At 43.3% G+C, this 19,871-nt stretch overlaps 1 protein-coding gene across 7 annotated transcripts in view; it reads left to right on the top strand.

The window, feature by feature from the left end:
• Window positions 1-19,871, top strand: part of LOC110530203 (protein FAM110B) — a 49,649-nt gene that overhangs the window by 13,776 nt on the left and 16,002 nt on the right. Inside the window, exon 2 of one of the 7 annotated variants that reach the window (XM_090182106.1) lies at window positions 2,614-2,703. The exons of 5 other annotated variants lie outside the window; for them this stretch is intronic. The gene's annotated coding sequence lies outside the window, so the exon portion shown is untranslated. Of the gene's footprint in view, window positions 1-2,613; window positions 2,704-4,110; window positions 4,204-19,871 lie in introns of those variants that run through there. One more of the 7 variants, XM_090182107.1, reaches the window with a different exon arrangement.

Below are 19,871 nucleotides of genomic sequence, written 5' to 3'. Positions count from 1 at the left end.
TGTGTCTGCCTCCAGAGAAACAAGAGAACTAGCTGGTCTGATCATGTGGCCTAACACTCACCAGTGTGAGGTGTCCCAGATGGCAATTTGACTACAAAACCCCAGATACCCCTAATAACCATCCAACACATTATAACATGCCAATCAAACACACCTGAGCTCTGGCAAATAGGCCAACTGAACATCTGCATATTGTACTAACACATTGACGTTGAGTAGTGCTGAGCCATTAGTGCTTTTTGAGGTCAGTTTTGGTTAGATTATACAAAAAATGATCACAGTAAAAATTAAATGCACTATGCATTATGTGGTTTGATTTCTCAAAAATATAACAATTAATAAAAGTCCCATGATGGTAGTGACTGCTCTTGACTGCTTATCACTTATTAACCATAAGTTATTCACAAATCTTTAATAAACTATTTCATTTGTTGTGTATATTCGATTACTTTTTGTTATTTCATTCCAAGTCATCTCATCTCTATAGAGCTGCTTCCTATGCTGTCTGATTTTCAGTCGTCCTTCAAAGTAAATAAGGTATACTTTTATGACTGCTGAATACCTTCTATCAGTCACTTGGATAATGTATTTTCAGGTAGAGATACCTCGTGAAGCAACCGCTCTCTGTCCCCCTCGATGTCTCTTCTCTCCCTCTCCTTGTCTGCCTCTCACTAACCTAACATAGCAGCCATAAAGGAAACGCACAGACCGGATAAGTAGGTGCGCAATGGATTATGGTCAGTGTAGTTAATTACCACATTTTCTCCTCTAAACTATGTAGAATATTGGCCCGCACAGTTTTAGCTTGATTTGATTTGATTTATCTTTAGAGAAACTGCAATGTGTGCATTGAGCTCGCAGAAAAAACCCAAACCCAAACAAAATGGAATTCAAATAATTGAACCACATTTGTCAGTTAGTTGTTTGACATTTTGGATAATCGCTCAGCACTAGTGTAGAGCCCTCCACACGGACTCCTAGGCAGACGCAGTCTGTTCATTTGTGCTTGATTGCGAGGAGAGCTACTTTCAGGGACATTCAGGAACCTCCTTTTTTCTGTGATGTAGGTCAAGACCTTTTCATTTTAGTGAGTGTACTTGTAAGCTGCTTGAGTTCTGCTGTGCTGTTATGTGAGGGTGCACATCATGTCCCTTTGTGCACACACTGACTGATTTTCAAAGTCCCGAAGCCTTGGCAGTGTATAGTCTTAGGATTAGATCCGGAGTGACATTTGTCCTGCTGAGGTTGTGCTTATGCCTCACCTTTGCCCTGCTTCTGCTTGGCGTTAACCCTTCCTGGGTCTCAGGCTGTCTCTCTAGAGGTCTCTCAGGCAGACCTGTTCATATGCATGAGGTCAAATGCCACTCTCGACTGTTTTCACCCTCTAAGAAACAACAAACCCTGATAGGCCTACATAGGGCTGGACTATTTGTGTGACATTCATGGCTGTGTATTAGATCCGTGGTTCACAAACTGTGGGGGGCGAGCCATTCTAATAGTAGAATGCACAAGGTGCAATTTTGAAATTGGGTAGTGCATCATCAGTTTTCCTCTCGTCATTGCAGACCTCAGAGAGCTATTTATAACTTGTCAGAAATGTCCAGATCAACTAGTCTATGTCAGCTAACGTTTTTTTAGCTAGGTCTTTTAGCCCATTGATTTTGTTGTAATGTTTGAGTCATTCAGATATCACATGAACACGCATAAGACATCACAAAATGTGTAGAATTGCATGAGGTTTGCTTTAAAATGTTCTCCGCCAACAAGAGGGGTGTGAACAGTTTGTCATCGACAGAACTTGTGCCAAATAGACGTCACACTTTTTTGAGTGAAAAAGTTTGGGAACCCCTATCTTAGATGTTTTGTGACATTCATATAACCTTTAAAATGTTAATGTTAATGGTGATTCCATTGAGATTAAACATCTTGTTTACAAAGGCTTTGTGCCAAACAGGAAGTAGCAGTATTACCCTGTAACTCTGCTTTATTTATCTGCACCCTGTAAGGTGTATTTGTTTGTTGTCCTCCGTCGTTGTCTGGGTGTTGTGTAAAGGCTTATTTACAGATGGCTGGGATTGCTACCGGAGTCGTGAGATTATTCCAACATCAAGTCGAATGAAGGGGGATTATACAGCAGCACTGCTGTGAGTGTGAACGACCCGCCAGAAGGTACTGATGATACGGCCCTATTGTACCAAGCCTGAGCAGATGGTCTCAACCAAAGGTCGCCACAGGAACAGTTGAAGGGTGCCAGGTCACGAGCAGTTCCCTATTTCCCAAACGCAAACAAGCAGTGCAGAGGGATAGAGAAGAGCCGTGTCTACAGTAGCACTGCGGACGATTGTGACATTGACAGTATTCGGATAAAGTCACTAACTGCTCTCTACCTGTAAGGGTAAATTGTTTTAGGTTTCGAATTAAGTCAGCCTTGTCCAAGTGTTGGAACATTATTTATCATTTTTGCTGAAACCAGACTCTACATTGCTGCCGATAAATGAAATACAGGAGAGAAAAAAAATGGTGCCTGATTTTACAAATGTTTTGTCCATTGACAAAAATGACTTGCAATTTGTGGCAAATAACCTACATCTGTTGTTATTGTTTTTCCTTCAGCACCTGTGGCATCCTGTAACCTCAGCTGTAGCAGCAGAATCTCAGAATCAGAGAACTAAAGGGCCTGTCATGGCAGGTGGATGCATACAGGTGAACACACCCGGTGCTCTTCAATGGACTCCTATCTTCAGTAGGACTTCTCGTTCCAGGTGTCGTTGACAACTGAAGACCTGTCCTAACTATGACTTGTAACTATGTTTTCCCGTCTTGTAGCGGACTTGTAGCTGAAAGAGCCCTTGACCTTGAACCAGTTAGAACTTGTTCTTCTCTGCCCCCTCCCCGACCCAGCCTGCTCCTCCATAAACCTATTTTGTAATGTGCTTTGCTGTCGTCCCTCAATGTAAAATAAAGATGCCCAAAGAGCAGTATCAGTATCCCTGCCCCCTAATGTTGCCTCCCTCACTTTTTCCAGTCACAACTCCACCTGCCCGTATCCAGTAACTTAGGGACAAAGAGATCCTTGCTGGTGTTGTTATGACGATGAGTTGTGATCTCTGCAGTATTTACCAGGGAATATATAACAGTAATAGGAGAAAGAACCCAGACAAAAACCCACCTTCCACCTACCAGTGTGCATCCTCTGTAGTCAAAATATTTGACAGAACTGCTCTTAGTGGAGACAGTTCTTCCTGGGACAGGATTGAGCTTACTTCCATTTTAACTCAATAAAAAGAGAAAGAAGAAATGAGCTGTTTCTGTTCTGCCTCTGGACTGACTGGTCCCCAACCCTGTCTGTAGGATTACTCTGAGGTCACGTCATGGTACACTACAGTACCCCTGCTTCACCCATACTGTTTATCTGTGGTATAGCATCGTAACCTCTTAATCTTAAGACCTTTTGGGTCCATAATCCGGTTGTCTCTCTAAGACTTTCAGACTGAGACCACGGCTGTTTCAGGAAGGCTCTGCTTTCTTTTTGAGCTTGTGTGCATTTGTCCCTAGTTATTAGCCCTCTGAGTTGAGCCAGGGTTGTTTTGTTAGCCTATTATTTGTGAATGGGACATTTTTGTCTGATCTTCCTCCGTGAACTCTGTAACCCGGTGTATTGGGACAATAGGCAGTGATTACGGTGCTGTACAGTCGATCTTGGTGAATTAACCCCAGGGTCAGTGAGATCAGTCTGACGATGGGATTAAAGGGTGACCCAAATCCTCTGAACGGGGGGTGGGGACGTAGTACCTGGTACAGTAGTACTCTTTAACTATTTTTGTTTTGTTTCCGCATCATCTGACCTTTGTTTCACAGTCAGTCACTCTTACGTAGGTCATAACGAGGCCAGTTGTCTTTAAAGACAATGATTCGTTTTTAGGTGGTGTCCACTGACCACTGTCCATCTACTATTGGTTTTCCTGAGGTAAACTGCTGCATCAAGCACGACGCTGACAAAATAGTTGAAAATATGAATTGACTGGATGCCAAGTGTTCTCTGTACAAATGTACCATATACAGTATCTTTTGCTCAGCAACGCCCTCAATATGTGAAAACGCCTATCTTCAGTTTTGCTTGGACGTCCCCTGGGATGAAGACTGACTGTCGTCCAGACTACAGACTTTCCGGGGATCCAAAACAAGAGGATTACACTTATTCAGGTTGGTGGATACAGGTCCCCTCAGCCAAATAGGTTTCTCTGCCATAAAAAAACATCCTGTTCAAGTTAATACTCAACTATTTTGGCTAATGGACCCTATGTCTGGAGGGAAGGCTAAATGTAGGCTAGTACATTAGTACATGGGTCCACCTTGGTCGGTCAGGTTGTCTCTCATAGTTCGGGGAGTAGGGCTTTAAGTAGGATGCAGTTGCTCATACAGACACTGACTTAAGCTTTTCTCCCAAAATGCTTCAGGTTAGGATTTTATGGAAGCCAGCTGCTGCTAGGTCTGTGCTTATGGGCAGCTTTTACCCTGAGTGTTAGAGTGAAAGGGCTCTGAAGGGTAGTCAAAAAAGCAGGGTCAGGTTATGCAAAAAGTGGATTGCTGAATTTGGGGAAGCAATTAGGCTAGCGAGGTCAGGTACAGGGTGGCCTGAATGACCGCGTTTGAAGTTTCTCATTTTCTCTTTTGAAGATTTCTGTTATTTTTATAATGATATTAGCCCACACCAGTTTGTTTCAAATGAACCGTGCTAACTTTGCCAGTGTAAATAGAAAGCGGTTTTTGCATTGTGCGTCTTAACTCAGTTGGGATCCTCATTCTCTGGTCTGAGTGTTCTCTTATCTGGCTGTCATTCTGGGTGTGTTCCTCAGGCTTCACCTCATGTAGTCTTTCGGACCTGTGGACAGGGTCAAGGTTAACTCAAGTTTTGGCCTTTTGTTATGTCGTTATCTCTTCAGAGAACATTACCCTGAGAGTCATTGGCCTAATCTGTGTTGAGGGCTGCAACAAGAGGATTATTTCTCTCTCGTGCACCTTATCAGAATGTCTAAGTGATCTTATCCTTCCCGTGTTCAAAATAAAGAATACGATACCTTTGCTTGTCTTTCCTGTGTTGACTTGTTGAGGTTAAACAAGGGCCTTGCCAAATCTGGTCATAAGGGTCTTGCCACATGGTTTGGCTAGCATTAGCATTAGCATTAGCTGGCCCGGGGCAGGATGTTAAGCTGTGATTAAGGTGGCAGGTAGATCAGACTGTATTAGTTTAATGGGGTCTGACAGCAGGTTCTCATGTCCTACTCAGTTATTTTCCTATGTGTGGTTGTACCATTTGGGTTGTAAAAGGCTCCAATTCGGGCACCCTTATGAAGGACGCCAGTCTACGATGTGTACCGTGATTCTGTGTTTCCTGATACGGCAGCTCTGGAAAGTGCTTGTCAACATTTGGGCTGCCAAGAAGAGCTGCTCAAGCAGTAAGTTTGTCTGCTAATTTGCTTGTTTCTTGTATCAGGCAAGGTGTTAGGACAACAACCTGTTAGGAATGTTTATCTTCCTAGTAAGATGTGGCACATGGTTTGACGGTGTTGAAAGTTTTTATTTTTATACAGGCTAGTAGAGCTGTTGTGACTATTTAGCAATTGCTATAGGCCCTACACAGGTCTATCTTCACCCTTGAATTCCTGCCAGTGTACCAGTATCTATGGCTAAGCCTTAAGTCCCTTTCCAAGAATGTCAGTCTCATGGCCATGTTCAAACCAATATTCAGGGGTTTTCAGTCTTAGGCAAAATAGCCACAACATTGCAAGAAAGTGCATGAAATTGACACACATTCAGTCAACTTGATATTTGTTTTACTCCATAGCCTATAGTTGAATTCTGTATTATTTATGTGCGAGAAGTGTTATTTTCTCACACCCTTTTAACCTCTAGATACCACTTGACTGTCGTGTCGATCTCGATTTCAGTGTGGCTCAAATGTGTGACCAGTACAACTGTCACAGCACAGGGGGGGCGTCCCTCTCTCCTTCAGTTTTCAATAAAAGCAGACGGTTAAAGACGTCATAAAATACGGAGGCGGAGATTGATCTCCTCTTTTATTGTTGAGTGTCTGCACTGGTTTACATGACGGATGAATCACCATGCAGCTGATTGATCGGGACTAACCTCCTTTTTAACAAGAGAAGATAATCCGCCTGCATGGGCCTCCAGTCGAAATAACATGACTCACCTTACTAAGGGATCCCTGTATTGGCTCTTACTACACGGATGGTTATTTTCCTGTGGTTCTGTAGGTCCTTTGTTGCACAGAAGGCTCCCCAGTTCTCACACATGTTAATAATGAACTGAACCATCAGGTATGGTTACTGTTAGGGAGAGTCTTAAGACGGATGTTCTGGGCATACGTCTTACTGCCTGCTTGAACTAGTGCAATGACTCTTGAGAATGTTGGGTCACTGTGCAAAAGGAAAATCTTAAAAGAAGAGGGGGAAAAAATGTTTTTACGTAGACCTAGCCGATCCTACAGGGTCGTGCTGTATCTTTGCACACGCGACACCACACGCACACGTGCTCTGGAGTGCTGTTACACTTGCATTCACTGCTTCGTGAGGTCATGGCAGGCAGACACTTTCCGTCGCCATTATGTTCTGGCTAACTAGTCTACATACACACACACACACTTACATATAGGGACACTGGGGCTGACGTTGGGTTCTGAATTCCTTTTTTGGGTGCAATAAAAATAGTCTGGAATCAGAGCATGCAAAAACCCAAATAAGAACAAAAAGTCTTACCCTACTAAGGCTCTGATATCACATGGACAACACCAGTAAGCCTGCCACTCTCCGCACTTAGCGCATAAACATTGAACGCATGTACGCACACCGTAAGGACAGGCTCGGTCTGTCTACGGGGGCTGGATTGAGATCATTGTGTCTGTCCTCTCGGCAACGTTATGAAAAGAATGGCTGCTTCACTTCGTCTCCTGATGATTCCATTTCTGAAAATATAATACTGCTGTGGATACCCTGCCTGGCTCACCCTCACGTCTGACTATAGTAACAGTCCACTGAATGCCCATAATCAGATTAGAGAGGGAAAGGGGTGAAAGAGGGGTTATAAACATCCTACAGAAAGGGAGCGAGAGAAGGTCAAATTATTGTATTAAACAGAGGTCATATTACATAGGAAAAAACTGAAAACACCATCAGTGGAATATATTGCCTAGGCCTGGCTTTTTAAATGTCATTTTTTGTTTGTTTTATTTAACCAGTCAGTCAGTTAAGAACAAATTCTTATTTACAATGATGGCCTACCCCGACCAAACCCTAACGACGATGGGCCAATTGTGCTCTGTCCTATGGGACTCCCAATCACGGCCGAATGTGATACAGCCGGGAATCAAACCAGGGACTGTAGTGACGCCTCTTGCACTGAGATGCAGTGTCTTAAACCACTGCGCCATTCGGGAGACCAGCCTGGCTGCAGCCTACAACATCTCAACTCTCAGCAGCATGTGTTTGCCTGGTGCTGCAGGTGTCAGTGGCACGCGTCAGCTGATGTCACGGTCTGACAGGTGGACTGCTCCCCCCTCCCTTAATCCTGACACTGCGGGTCCTTGCTGGTGGAGGCCATCCATCTCGGTGCCTGCGGGGAAACCATGGGCAGGAAAGGGGGGGGGATTTTGTTTTCATCTCTCCCTAAAGGTCAGAAAGAAAGCAGCGGCAGTAAGAGAGGTGTGTGTGTGTGTAGGGGTGGGTGTGAGCGGGGTCAGGTAGCCTAGCGGTTAGATGGTTGGGCCAGTAACTGAAAGGTTGCTGGTTCAAATTCCAGAGCCAACAAGGTGAGAGAGAGAAAATCTGACACTCTGCCCTTGAGTAAGGTACTTAACCCTATTTGCTCCCGTATGTCCCTTTGGATTAGAGCGTCTGCTAAATGCCTAAAGTGTGTGTGTGTGTGTGTGTGTGTGTGGTCCGTAACAAGATTCTGGGCCACATTGATTGTCTAACCCGAGTCATCACTGTATCCAATGAAATGTAATCAGGCACATGCCATGATCTGGTAATGCCTGCGTGTGCGATCGTGTCTGAGTGGGAGCCTGTTTCCAGGCGCGTGTGTCAAGTGACTGTTGTTTATGTGTGTGTTTCAGCACTGGGAGCTTGTAGATGAATAACCCTAAGAGCTTTTCAGACGGTGCTGATCTGTTTTTCTTGTGTGTGTTTGTGTTGGTGAGATGCGGAGTAGCCCTAATCGTATTACTTAATACTGCTGCAGAGGTCAATCTAAAGCAGTGGAACCTGTGTAATGGAAATTCATTGAGGCTTTATCTAGATATGTTTTTCTTTCAGTGTTGTCATAAATGATGTAATGAAGCCTGAGCATAATTCGAGTAACACTTTATGGATTGAACCATTGATGTTTTTACCTGCCCGCTATTTCACAGTTGAGCATGTTGTTCCTCTTTTAAAGCGGCACTAAAACAAGCGTATGTTTTGGGTTCTGATGGGGTACGACAGTGGAACTTAAGCTCATGAGGCATTTATAAGTTCTATTCTTCAAGAATCAATGAGTAGACCTACATATTATTCACTTACAAGTCCAAAAATGGATGTACCAACTGCTGATTGCGTCTTTAAATGTCCTTAGACGTGCGACTCTGACTGCAGGCTCATGGTAGAGGATACGCCACATGTATCAAGGCTTGTTTGAATAAGACCGAGCACTGTTTCCATGCCAAAGCTGTCTTATTTGGATGACTTGTTGTATTTAAAAATAATATTAATTTCACATTTTATTTAACCAGGTAGGCCACTTGAGAACAAGTTCTCATTTACAAATGTGACCTGGCCAAGCTAAAGCAAAGCAGTGCAACAAAAACAACAACACAGAGTTACACATGGGATAAACAAACACACAATCAATAACACAATAGAAAAATCTATATACGTGTGCGCAAATGTTGTAAGATTAGCAGGTACCACACACACAAGGTACCTTTCAAAAGTTTGGACACACCTACTCATTCAAGGGTATTTCTTTATTTTTTACTATTTTCTACATTGTAGAATAATAGTGAAGACATCAAAACTATGAAATAACACATGGAATCTTGTAGTACCAAAAAAGTGTAAAACAAATCAAAATATATTTGAGATTCTTCAATGTTGCCACCCTTTGCCTTGATGAAAGCTTTGCACACTCTTGGCATTCTCTCAACCAGCTTCATGAGGAATGCTTTTCCAACAGTCTTGAAGGAGTTGCCACATATGCTGAGCACTTGAATGCTTTTCCTTCACTCTGCGGTCCAACTCATCCCAAACCATCTCAATTGGGTTGAGGTCGGGTGATTGTGGAGGCCAGGTCATCTGATGCAGCACTTCATCACTCTCCTTGGTCAAATACCTCTTATACAGCCTGGAGGTGTGTTTTGGGTCAGTGTTCTGTTGAAAAACAAATGATAGTCCCACTAAGAGCAAACCAGATGGGATGGCGTATCGCTGCAGAATGTTGTGGTAGCCATGCTGGTTAAGTGTGCCTTGAATTCAAAATATATCACAGTGTCACCAGCAAAGCACCCCCCACACCATCACACCACCTTCTCCATGCTTTACGGTGGGAACCACACATGTGGCGATCATCCACACCGCGTCTCACAAAGACACTGCGGTTGGAACCAAAAATCTCACATTTGGACTCATCAGACCAAAAGACAGGTTTCCACCGGTCTAATGTCCATTGCTCGTGTTTCTTGGCCCAAGCAAGTCTCTTCTTATTGGTGTCCTTTAGTAGTGGTTTCTTGAACTCTGTGACGCATTTATTTGGGCTGCAATCTGAGGTGCAGTTTCTTGTGGCGGTCGTCATGAGAGCCAGTTTCATCACAACGCTTGATGGGTTTTGCGACTGGAAGGAACTTTCAAAGTTCTTAATGTTCCGTATTGACTGACCTTCATGTCTTAAAGTATTGATGGACTGTCATTTCTCTTTGCTTATTTAAGCTGTCCTTGGAATAATATGGACTTAGCCCTATTTGCTAAAAGACCATCTTCTGTATACCACCCCTACCTTGTCACAACACAACTGATTGTCTCAAACGCGTTAAGGAAAGAAATTCCACAAATTAACTTTTAAAAAGGCACACCTGTTAATTGAAATGCATTCAGGGTGACTACCTTAGGAAGCTGGTTGAGAGAATGCCAAGAGTGTGCAAAGCTGTCATCAAGGCAAAGGATGGCTACTTTTTAAAATGTGTTTATTTGTTTATTTTTTTAACCCCGCTTTCCCCCCCCAATTTCGTGGTATCCAATTGTTAGTAACTACTATCTTGTCTCATCGCTACAACTCCCGTACAGGCTTGAGAGAGACAAAGCTCACAAGCCATGCGTCCTCCGATACACAACCCAACCAAGCCGCACTGCTTCTTAACACAGCGTGCATCCAACCCGGAAGCCAGCCGCACCAATGTGTCGGAGAAAACACCGTACACCTAGCGACCTGGTCAGCGTGCACTGTTTAACACCATTTTTGTTTACCACATGATTCCATGTGTTTTTTCATAGTTTTGATGTCTTCGCTATTATTTTACAATGTAAAAAATTAAAAACCCTTGAATGAGTAGGTGTGTCCAAACTTTTGACTGGTACTGTACAGTGTGTATAATATATATATATATATATATATATATATATATATATATATATATATATATATATATATATATATATATATATATATATATATATATATTGATTGTACAAAACATTATGAACAGCCTTCCTAATATTGAGTTGCACTCCCTATTTTTATCCTCAGAACAGCCTCAATTCTTCTGGGCAGGGACTCAAGGTGTCAAAGCGTTCCACAGGGATGCTGGACCATGTTGACTCCAATGCTTTTGTCAAGTTGTCCGTATGTCCTTTGGGTGTTTTTATTTTTATATATTTTTTGTTTTACCTTTTATTTAGCTAGGCAAGTTAGTTAAGAACAAGTTCTTATTTACAATAACGGCCTACCCTGGAAAACCCGGACGAAGCTGGGCCAGTGTTTGCGCCGCCTTATGGGACTCCCAACGGCCGGATGTGATACAGCCTGGATTCAAACCAGGGACTGTAGTGACGCCTCTTGCATTGAGATGCAGTGCCTTAGACCGCTGCGCCATATGGGAGTGGTAGAACATTCTTGATGCACACAGGAAACTGTTGAGTGTGAAAAACCCAGCAGCATTGCAGTTTGGTGCACATACAGTGCATTTGTAAAGTATTCAGACCCCTTAACTTTTTCAACATTTTGTTACGTTAGTCTTATTTCCGGGGTGGGCGTTAATATCACATTTACAATAGTATTGAGACCCTTTGCTATGAGACCAAAATTGAGCTCCGGTGCATCCTGTTTCCATTGATCATCCTTGAGATGTTTCTACAACTTGATTGGAGTCCACCTGTGGTAAATTCAATTGATTGGGCATGATTTGGAAAGGCACACACCTGTCTATATATGGTCCCACTGTTGACAGTGCATGTCAGAGCAAAAACCAAGCCATGCAGTTGAAGGGCACCAGATAATGTCTGTAGCATTGAAGGTCCCTGAGAACACAGTCGCCTCCATCATTCTTAAATGGAAGAAGTTTTGACTCTTTCTCGAGTTGGCCTCATGGCCAAACTGAACAGACGCTTGGCATTGCACGTGGTGATCTTAGGCTTGTGTGCGGCTGCTCGGCTATGGAAACCCATTTCATGAAGCTCCCAGTGAACAGTTCTTGTGCTGAAGCCGCTTCCAGAGGCAGTTTGATTTTTACGCGCTTCGGTGGTCCTGTTCTGTGAGCTTGTGTAGCCTACCATTTCGCGGCTGAGCCATTGTTGCTCCTATACGTTTCCACTTCACAATAACAGCACTTACAGTTGACCGGGGCAGCTCCGTCAGGGCAGAAATTTGATGAACTGACTTGTTGGAAAGGTGCCCTCCTATGATGGTGCCACGTTGAAAGTCACTGATCTCTACAGTAAAGCCATTTTACTGCCAATGTTTGTCTATGGAGATTGCATGGCGGAGAGCTTGATTTTTATCCATCTATTAGCGACAGGTGTAGCTGAAATAGCCGAATTTACTAAATTGAAGGGGTGTCCACATACTTTTGTGTGTGTGTGTGTGTGTGTGTGTATATATATATATATATATATATAGTGTACATGTGAAGTGTAAACATTATTAAAGTGACCAATGTTCCATGTCTATGTACATAGGCAGAAGCCTCTAAGGTGCAGGGTTGAGTAACTGGGTGGTAGCCGGCTAGTGACAGTGACCAACCCTCTGTGTTTAGTATCAGCATAGTAGAGTTTTTTTTTTTTTTTGCGTTTTCCTCAGATTTGCTTTATTAAAGTCCCCAGCTACAATAAATGCGGACTCAGGATTTGCGGTTTCCAGTTTGCATAAAGTCCAGTGTAGTTCCTTGAGAGCCGTCATGGGATCAGCTTCAGGGGGAATATACACTGCTGTGATGATGACCTAAGAGTATTCTCTCTGTAGGTTAATGCGGTCGGCATTTGATTAGGTATTGTAGGTCGGGTGAACAAACGGACTAGAGTTCCTGTACTGTTATCATAATCACACCATGAGTCACAATCACACCTCCGGCTTTCTTTTTCCCAGAGAGTTCTTTGTTCCTGTCTGCACAATGTAATGAAGACCCAGCTGGCTATATGAATGGGGACAGTATATCCGGAGAAAGCCATGATTCCGTGAAACCAAGTATGTTACAGTCCCTGGGTCTCTGGAAGGAGATCGTCGTCCTGAGCTCGTCTACCTTATTGGGATTGAATATTAGCGAGCAATATACTCGGAAGAGGTGAATGGTTTGCATGCCTCCTGAGTCAGACTAAAAGTTGTACCATCTAAACCGCTGTGAAATATATTTTCCATAACCAAAAACATTGTATTTTCAACTGTTTGAAGCTTGTCTACAAAACTAAAAGTAAAATACGCAAAAACTAAACATCACGGGAAGCATAGAAATAGTGCACATAGAACACATCTAATTGTTTTTAGACTTGCTCTTAATGAGAGTGACAAATCTATAACTCGCATTTCTATGTGGATTTGGTCGGGTCTCCCAAAAAGTTACATATTTCAGCTTTTCGGGCAGAAAACATTGAATAACTACAATGACCAGAATCCGTTGCGCCTACAGCCTACAGCCTGTTCTCATCGGTTCGTGCCCGGGCAAGCCTGTGTGGAGCCTGCAGACAGACCAGGAGAGCAAGCGTGATAGACACGATGGATAGAGAGCAGTTGCTTAGGTATCTCTACCCGACAATACATCTAATTGATTGATTTTTGTTATTCAGCAGGCTTAAAAGTATGCCTTATCAACTTTGAAGAACCACTGAAATAGTGATTTAGTCAGGCAGCTCTGCAGTACATGCAGCTGCTAGCTAGCAGAGATGAGATGATGACTTTAAGAAATGAAATTAAGTCATTAAATAATTAAAGGAATATACACAACTGAAATATTGTATTCAAATAATGTGAATAAATGATGGTTAATAGGTGATAAGCACACAGTAATGAGCAGTCACTACCATCATGGGGCTTTTGTTTTCTTCTGTGTTAGACAATATTTGGCTTTGTAATAATTGCAAGGTCATATTTCATAATGTATTTTATTGAAATCAAAAACCTTGGTAAATTGCTTTTAACTGAATCAACCTCAAACAGCACTAATTCAAAACAATATTAATGACTGGAGATTTGGTGCCGATTCAAACTCTATTTTCCACGTTTTTAAAACAAGACATTCTCCCCTTTGATCAAAACCATGAAAAAGAGCAATCTATCAAATCCAACCACTATCGTACTCAAACTGGTCAAAACACAGGATTCAGGGATAAATTGTTCAGTGTCATCCATCAGCCCAAAAACCGTATCTGTTTGCCTCTTCGTCTAAACACCTTAAAAAGTAGTTGTGATTTAACATTCCCTCGGAGATCCTAAGCAGCCCTCATTCCTTTCTCACAGTTCACACCCTCTGCTGCCAAACCCTGAAGTACTGTAGCTAGCTAGGCCTAGCGCTGTTGGCCAAAGGAGCATCATCCCAGATGTTCCTTCCTTGCTTCAGTGTTTTCACTGCTACAGAGCTACAGTGTTTTTCCACTCTACACTGAGGCCAACAGGCAGCTAGCTACCAGGCAAGCAGCAAGGTTCTGCAGAAGAAGAAAAAGACCCCAAATTCTCTAAGTTTGTCACTCACTGGTGATGAGGATGACATTTTTCCACTGTTAGACACTGAGGCTGGTTGGAAGTTCTCCTTTTAGCCAGCCGAGTTCTCTTGCATTTGGGATGCATTTGCTTTCATCTGAGACAGTGTTCTATCTATGGCAAGGGAAGGCTTTCCTGTCAACCGTAAACTGGTATCTGTACCATAAGCTGGTATCGCTGACAGAGCAATACACTGATCGCCCACTGAGTCAAGAAGGGATTTTCAAACACGCCCACCTTTCTGCATCTGCTGGTGTTAGTAAACAAACAGATAGATAATGTATCCCAACTGTGACTATCGCTGCTAAGAACAGCATGGATTTAACTGTGACAAGGAAAGCTGTTATGAACAGAGTAGAATGCTACTGATCGAAGTTAGTTCTGCGTTTGGTTAGGATTTGATCAGGTAGGCCTAATATCTTCTACCTTTTTTAGAGTTTAGAACAGGGAACAGAGGAAGCCAACCATTCTGGGGAGCCATACGGTGCATGTAGTGCAACCTCCTTTGTTCCAGAACACTAAACACCTGACTCAACTAGTTGGGGTTTTGAACCAGTTCTGTCAAGACCATGAATAGTTGAAGCAGGTGCTACGGTGAAACCAAAAAACTTGAATTTCCAAAAGGATCACTGCCTTGCTCGGTTCTAAACAGTCTTAAGTCACAGTAACCTTTAGCCTACATTGTCTAATTGTACACTGAAAAATCATTACGGCCAAGATTAGATTTGCAAAACCTGGACCCGTACAAATCAGCTGGGCTTGACAATCTGGACCCTCTATTTCTGAAACTATCCGCCGCCATTGTCGCAACCCCTATTACCAGCCTGTTCAACCTCTCTTTCATATCGTCTGAGATCCCCAAGGATTGGAAAGCTGCCGCAATCATCCCCCTCTTCAAAGGGGGAGACACCCTGGACCCAAACTGTTACAGACCTATATCCATCCTGCCCTGCCTATCTAAGGTCTTCGAAAGCCAAGTCAACAAACAGATCACTGACCATCTTGAATCCCACCGTACCTTCTCCGCTGTGCAATCTGGTTTCCGAGCCGGTCACGGGTGCACCTCAGCCACACTCAAGGTACTAAACGATATCATAACCGCCATCGATAAAAGACAGTACTGTGCAGCCGTCTTCATCGACCTTGCCAAGGCTTTCGACTCTGTCAATCACCAAATTCTTATCGGCAGACTCAATAGCCTCGGTTTTTCGGATGACTGCCTTGCCTGGTTCACCAATTACTTTGCAGACAGAGTTCAGTGTGTCAAATCGGAGGGCATGCTGTCCGGTCCTCTGGCAGTCTCTATGGGGGTGCCACAGGGTTCAATTCTCGGGCCGACTATTTTCTCTGTATATATCAATGATGTTGCTCTTGCTGCGGGCGATTCCCTGATCCACCTCTACGCAGACGACACCATTCTATATACCTTCGGCCCGTCATTGGAAACTGTGCTATCTAACCTCCAAACGAGCTTCAATGCCATACAACACTCCTTCCGCGGCCTCCAACTGCTCTTAAACGCTAGTAAAACCAAATGCATGCTTTTGAACCGATCGCTGCCTGCACAACTAGCATCACCACCCTGGATGGTTCCGACCTCGAATATGTGGACATCTATAAGTACCTAGGTGTCTGGCTAGACTGCAAACTCTCCTTCCAGACTCATATCAAACATCTCCAATCGAAAATCAAATCAAGAGTCGGCTTTCTATTCCGCAACAAAGCCTCCTTCACTCACGCCGCCAAGCTTACCCTAGTAAAACTGACTATCCTACCGATCCTCGACTTCGGCGATGTCATCTACAAAATGGCTTCCAACACTCTACTCAGCAAACTGGATGCAGTCTATCACAGTGCCATCCGTTTTGTCACTAAAGCACCTTATACCACCCACCACTGCGACTTGTATGCTCTAGTCGGCTGGCCCTCGCTACATATTCGTCGCCAGACCACTGGCTCCAGGTCATCTACAAGTCCTTGCTAGGTAAAGCTCCGCCTTATCTCAGTTCACTGGTCACGATGGCAACACCCATCCGTAGCACTCGCTCCAGCAGGTGTATCTCACTGATCATCCCTAAAGCCAACACCTCATTTGGCCGCCTTTCGTTTCAGTACTCTGCTGCCTGTGACTGGAACGAACTGCAAAAATCGCTGAAGTTGGAGACTTTTATCTCCCTCACCAACTTCAAACATCAGCTATCTGAGCAGCTAACCGATCGCTGCAGCTGTACATAGTCTATTGGTAAATAGCCCACCCATTTTCACCTACCTCATTCCCATACTGTTTTTATTTATTTACTTTTCTGCTCTTTTGCACACCAATATCTCTACCTGTACATGACCATCTGATCATTTATCACTCCAGTGTTAATCTGCAAAATGTTAATTATTCGCCTACCTCCTCATGCCTTTTGCACACATTGTATATAGACTCCCCCTTTTTTTTCTATTGTGTTATTGACTTGTTAATTGTTTACTCCATGTGTAACTCTGTGTTGTCTGTTCACACTGCTATGCTTTATCTTGGCCAGGTCGCAGTTGCAAATGAGAACTTGTTCTCAACTAGCCTACCTGGTTAAATAAAGGTGAAATAAAAAATAAATAAAAAAAGATTTAGCCTAGATTTAGCGATCACAGAGGCCTGCTGGTTAGGGAAGGGTCAGTGTAGGCCTAACCACCTGAATGGCAGACCCTCCGACAACTAGGCTTACTGTTGTGTGTAGCAAAACAGCAGAGAGTCAAAGTAGCTAAAGTTAAGCAATAACCTATCAGATGGAGTGCCCCAAGGGTGAGTCCTAGGGCCAGTTTCATTATCCCCACTGCTAAAAGTCATGGTCTTTCAATAATGTTTGGGGATACAGATCCCGGACCTACTTTTCTACATCAAGGACATTATTCAGCCACCTTATTTCTCCCATGACTCCCACTGTCCGGGACTTTTTGTGGAGGTGGGGTCAAGAAGGAGAGGGGAGTGCTACTCTCCTCTCTGTTTTCCTCCTGTGCCATAATTAACACCACCGACACACACAGCATTCTGTGAGATGTTAGGGATGGGGATGAGGTGGGGTGAGATGAGATGTAGTCAGGTGGGTTAGCGACTCAAGGTGATGCAGCGTGTGTGTGCGTGTGTGGGGGCGTCTGCCAGGAACCCTGTTTATAAATAGCCCTGCCTACACTGCTGCATCGTGGGATGCTGAGGCAAATTGTGTGGAGGCTGTGCTCTTTGCAGTGTGTGAGATAATCTGCTGTTTCTTATGAGGGAAGAAGAACAGATATGAGGCTATATAACCATACTGTTACAAAATTTAGAGAACAGATTTGAAAAAGCTTTAGCCTACTTATTTGCATCAAAATTGAAAAAGTATTTCTTATTAGGCTTATTTGTCAAGAAAATAGCCCATACCGCTATTTTACTCTCTTGATTTAATTGCATTCTCTCAAAAGTCCTCCATGTGAAACTAAAGTAAAATAAGTTATGCTTAATTATAAACTAGGTGGTTCGAGCCCTGAATGCTGATTGGCTGACAGCTGTGGTATATCAGAGACTGTATACCATGGGTATGACAAAACATGTATTTTTACTGCTCTAGTTGTGTTGGTAACCAGTTTATAATAGCAATAAGGCACCTCTGGGGTTTGTGGTATATGGCCAATATACCACGGTAAAGGGCTGTTCTTTAGCACGACGCAACGCGGAGTGCCTGAATACAGCACTTAGCCATGGTAGCCGTGGTATCCCTGCTTCTTGACTCAGTGGGGGATCAGTGTATTGCTCTGTCAGCAATACTAGCTCCACCCCCTCGTGCCTTATTGCTTAATTAGAATATACCATTGTAAAATATTACATATATTTTTGAATTGCAAATACCAACTTCAAAATAAGTTCTAACATACAGTACCAGTCAAAGGTTTGGACACCTACTCTTTCAAGGGTTTTTCTTTATTTGTACTATTTTATACATTGTAGAATAATAGTGAATACATCAACTACGTCATTTCACAAAGTTTGATCTCTGCGTGTCTGGTTCCTACCGTGAAGCATGGAGGAGGTGTGATGGTGTGGGGTGCTTTGCTGGTGACACTGTCAGTGATTTATGTAGAATTCAAGGCACACTTAACCTTGATGGCTACCACAGCACTCTGCAGCGATACGCCATCCCATGTGGTTTGCGCTTAGTGGGACTATCATTTGTATTTCAAAAGGACAATGACCCAACACACCTCTAGGCTGTGTAAGGGCTATTTGACCAAGATGGAGAGTGATGGAGTGCTGCATCAGATGACCTGGCCTCCACAATCACCTGACCTCAACCCAATTGAGATGGTTTGGGATGAGTTGGACAGCAGAGTAAAGGAAAAGCATCCAACAAGTGCTCAGGATATGTGGGAACTCATTTAAGACTGTTGGAAAAGCATTCCAGGTGAAGCTGGTTGAGAGAAGGCAAAGTGTGCGCAAAGCTGTCATCAAGGCAAAGGGTGGCTACTTTGAAGAATCTGAAATATATTTGGTTTTTGTTTAACACTTTTTTGGTTATTACATGATTCCATGTGTTATTTCATAGTTTTGATGTTTTCACTATTATTCTACAATGTAGAAAATAGTCCAAATAAAGAAAAATCCTGGAATGAGTAAGTGTGTCCAAACTTTTGACTGGTACTGTATATACAGTGCATTCGGAAAGTATTCAGACCTCTAGACTTTTTCCACATTTTGTTACGTTACAGCCTTATTCTAAGATTGATGAAAAAACAATTTAATCCATCTACACAATACCCCATAATGGCAAAGCAAAAACTGTTTTTTTTAAATGTTGCAAATGTATATAAATGTAAGTATTCAAACCCTTTACTCAGTATTTTGTAGAAGCACCTTTGGCAGCGATTACAACCTTGAGTGTTTTTGGGTATGACGCTACAAGCTTGGCACACCTGTTATTGTGGAATGTCTCCCATTCTTCTCTGCAGATCCTCTCAAGCTCTGTCAGGTTGGATGGGGAGAGTCGCTGCACAGCTATTTTCAGGTCTCTCCAGAGATGTTTGATGGGGTTCAAGTCCGGGCTCTGGCCGAATGCCAAGACGTGACGCTTGGCATTCAGGCCAAAGAGTTCATCTTGTTTCTCATTGTCTTAGGTGCCTTTTGGCAAACCCCAAACAGGCTGTCATATGCCTTTTTACTGAGGAATGTCTTCCATCTGGCCACTCTACCATAAACGCCTGATTGGTGGAATGCTGCAGCGGTGGTTGTACTTCTGGAATACTCTCCTATTTCCATAGAGGAACTCTGGAGCTCTGTCAGAGTGATCATCAGGTTCTTGGTCACCTCCCTGACCAAGGTTCTTCTCCCCCGATTGCTCAGTTTGGCCTGGCGGCCAGCTCTAGGAAGAGTTTTGGTGGTTCCAAACTGCTTCCGAGAAGGATGAACACCACTGTGTTCTTGGGGACCTTCAATGCTGCAGAATTGTTTTGGCACCCTTCCCCAGATCTGTGCCTCAACACAATTCTGTCTTGGAGCTCTACAGACAATCCCTTCGACCCAATGTCTTGGTTTTTGCTCTGACATGCACTGTCAACTGTGAGACCTTATATAGACTGGTGTGTGGCTTTCCTGTCTAATCATGTCCAATCAATTGAATTGAATTTAC

The sequence above is a fragment of the Oncorhynchus mykiss genome, chromosome 8 (genome assembly GCF_057628025.1).
Source record: "Oncorhynchus mykiss isolate SJ-2025 chromosome 8, ASM5762802v1, whole genome shotgun sequence".
Lineage (NCBI taxonomy): Eukaryota > Metazoa > Chordata > Actinopteri > Salmoniformes > Salmonidae > Oncorhynchus > Oncorhynchus mykiss.
The sequence above is the reverse complement of the archived record's forward strand: the minus strand, read 5'-3'. Positions and strand labels throughout refer to the sequence as shown.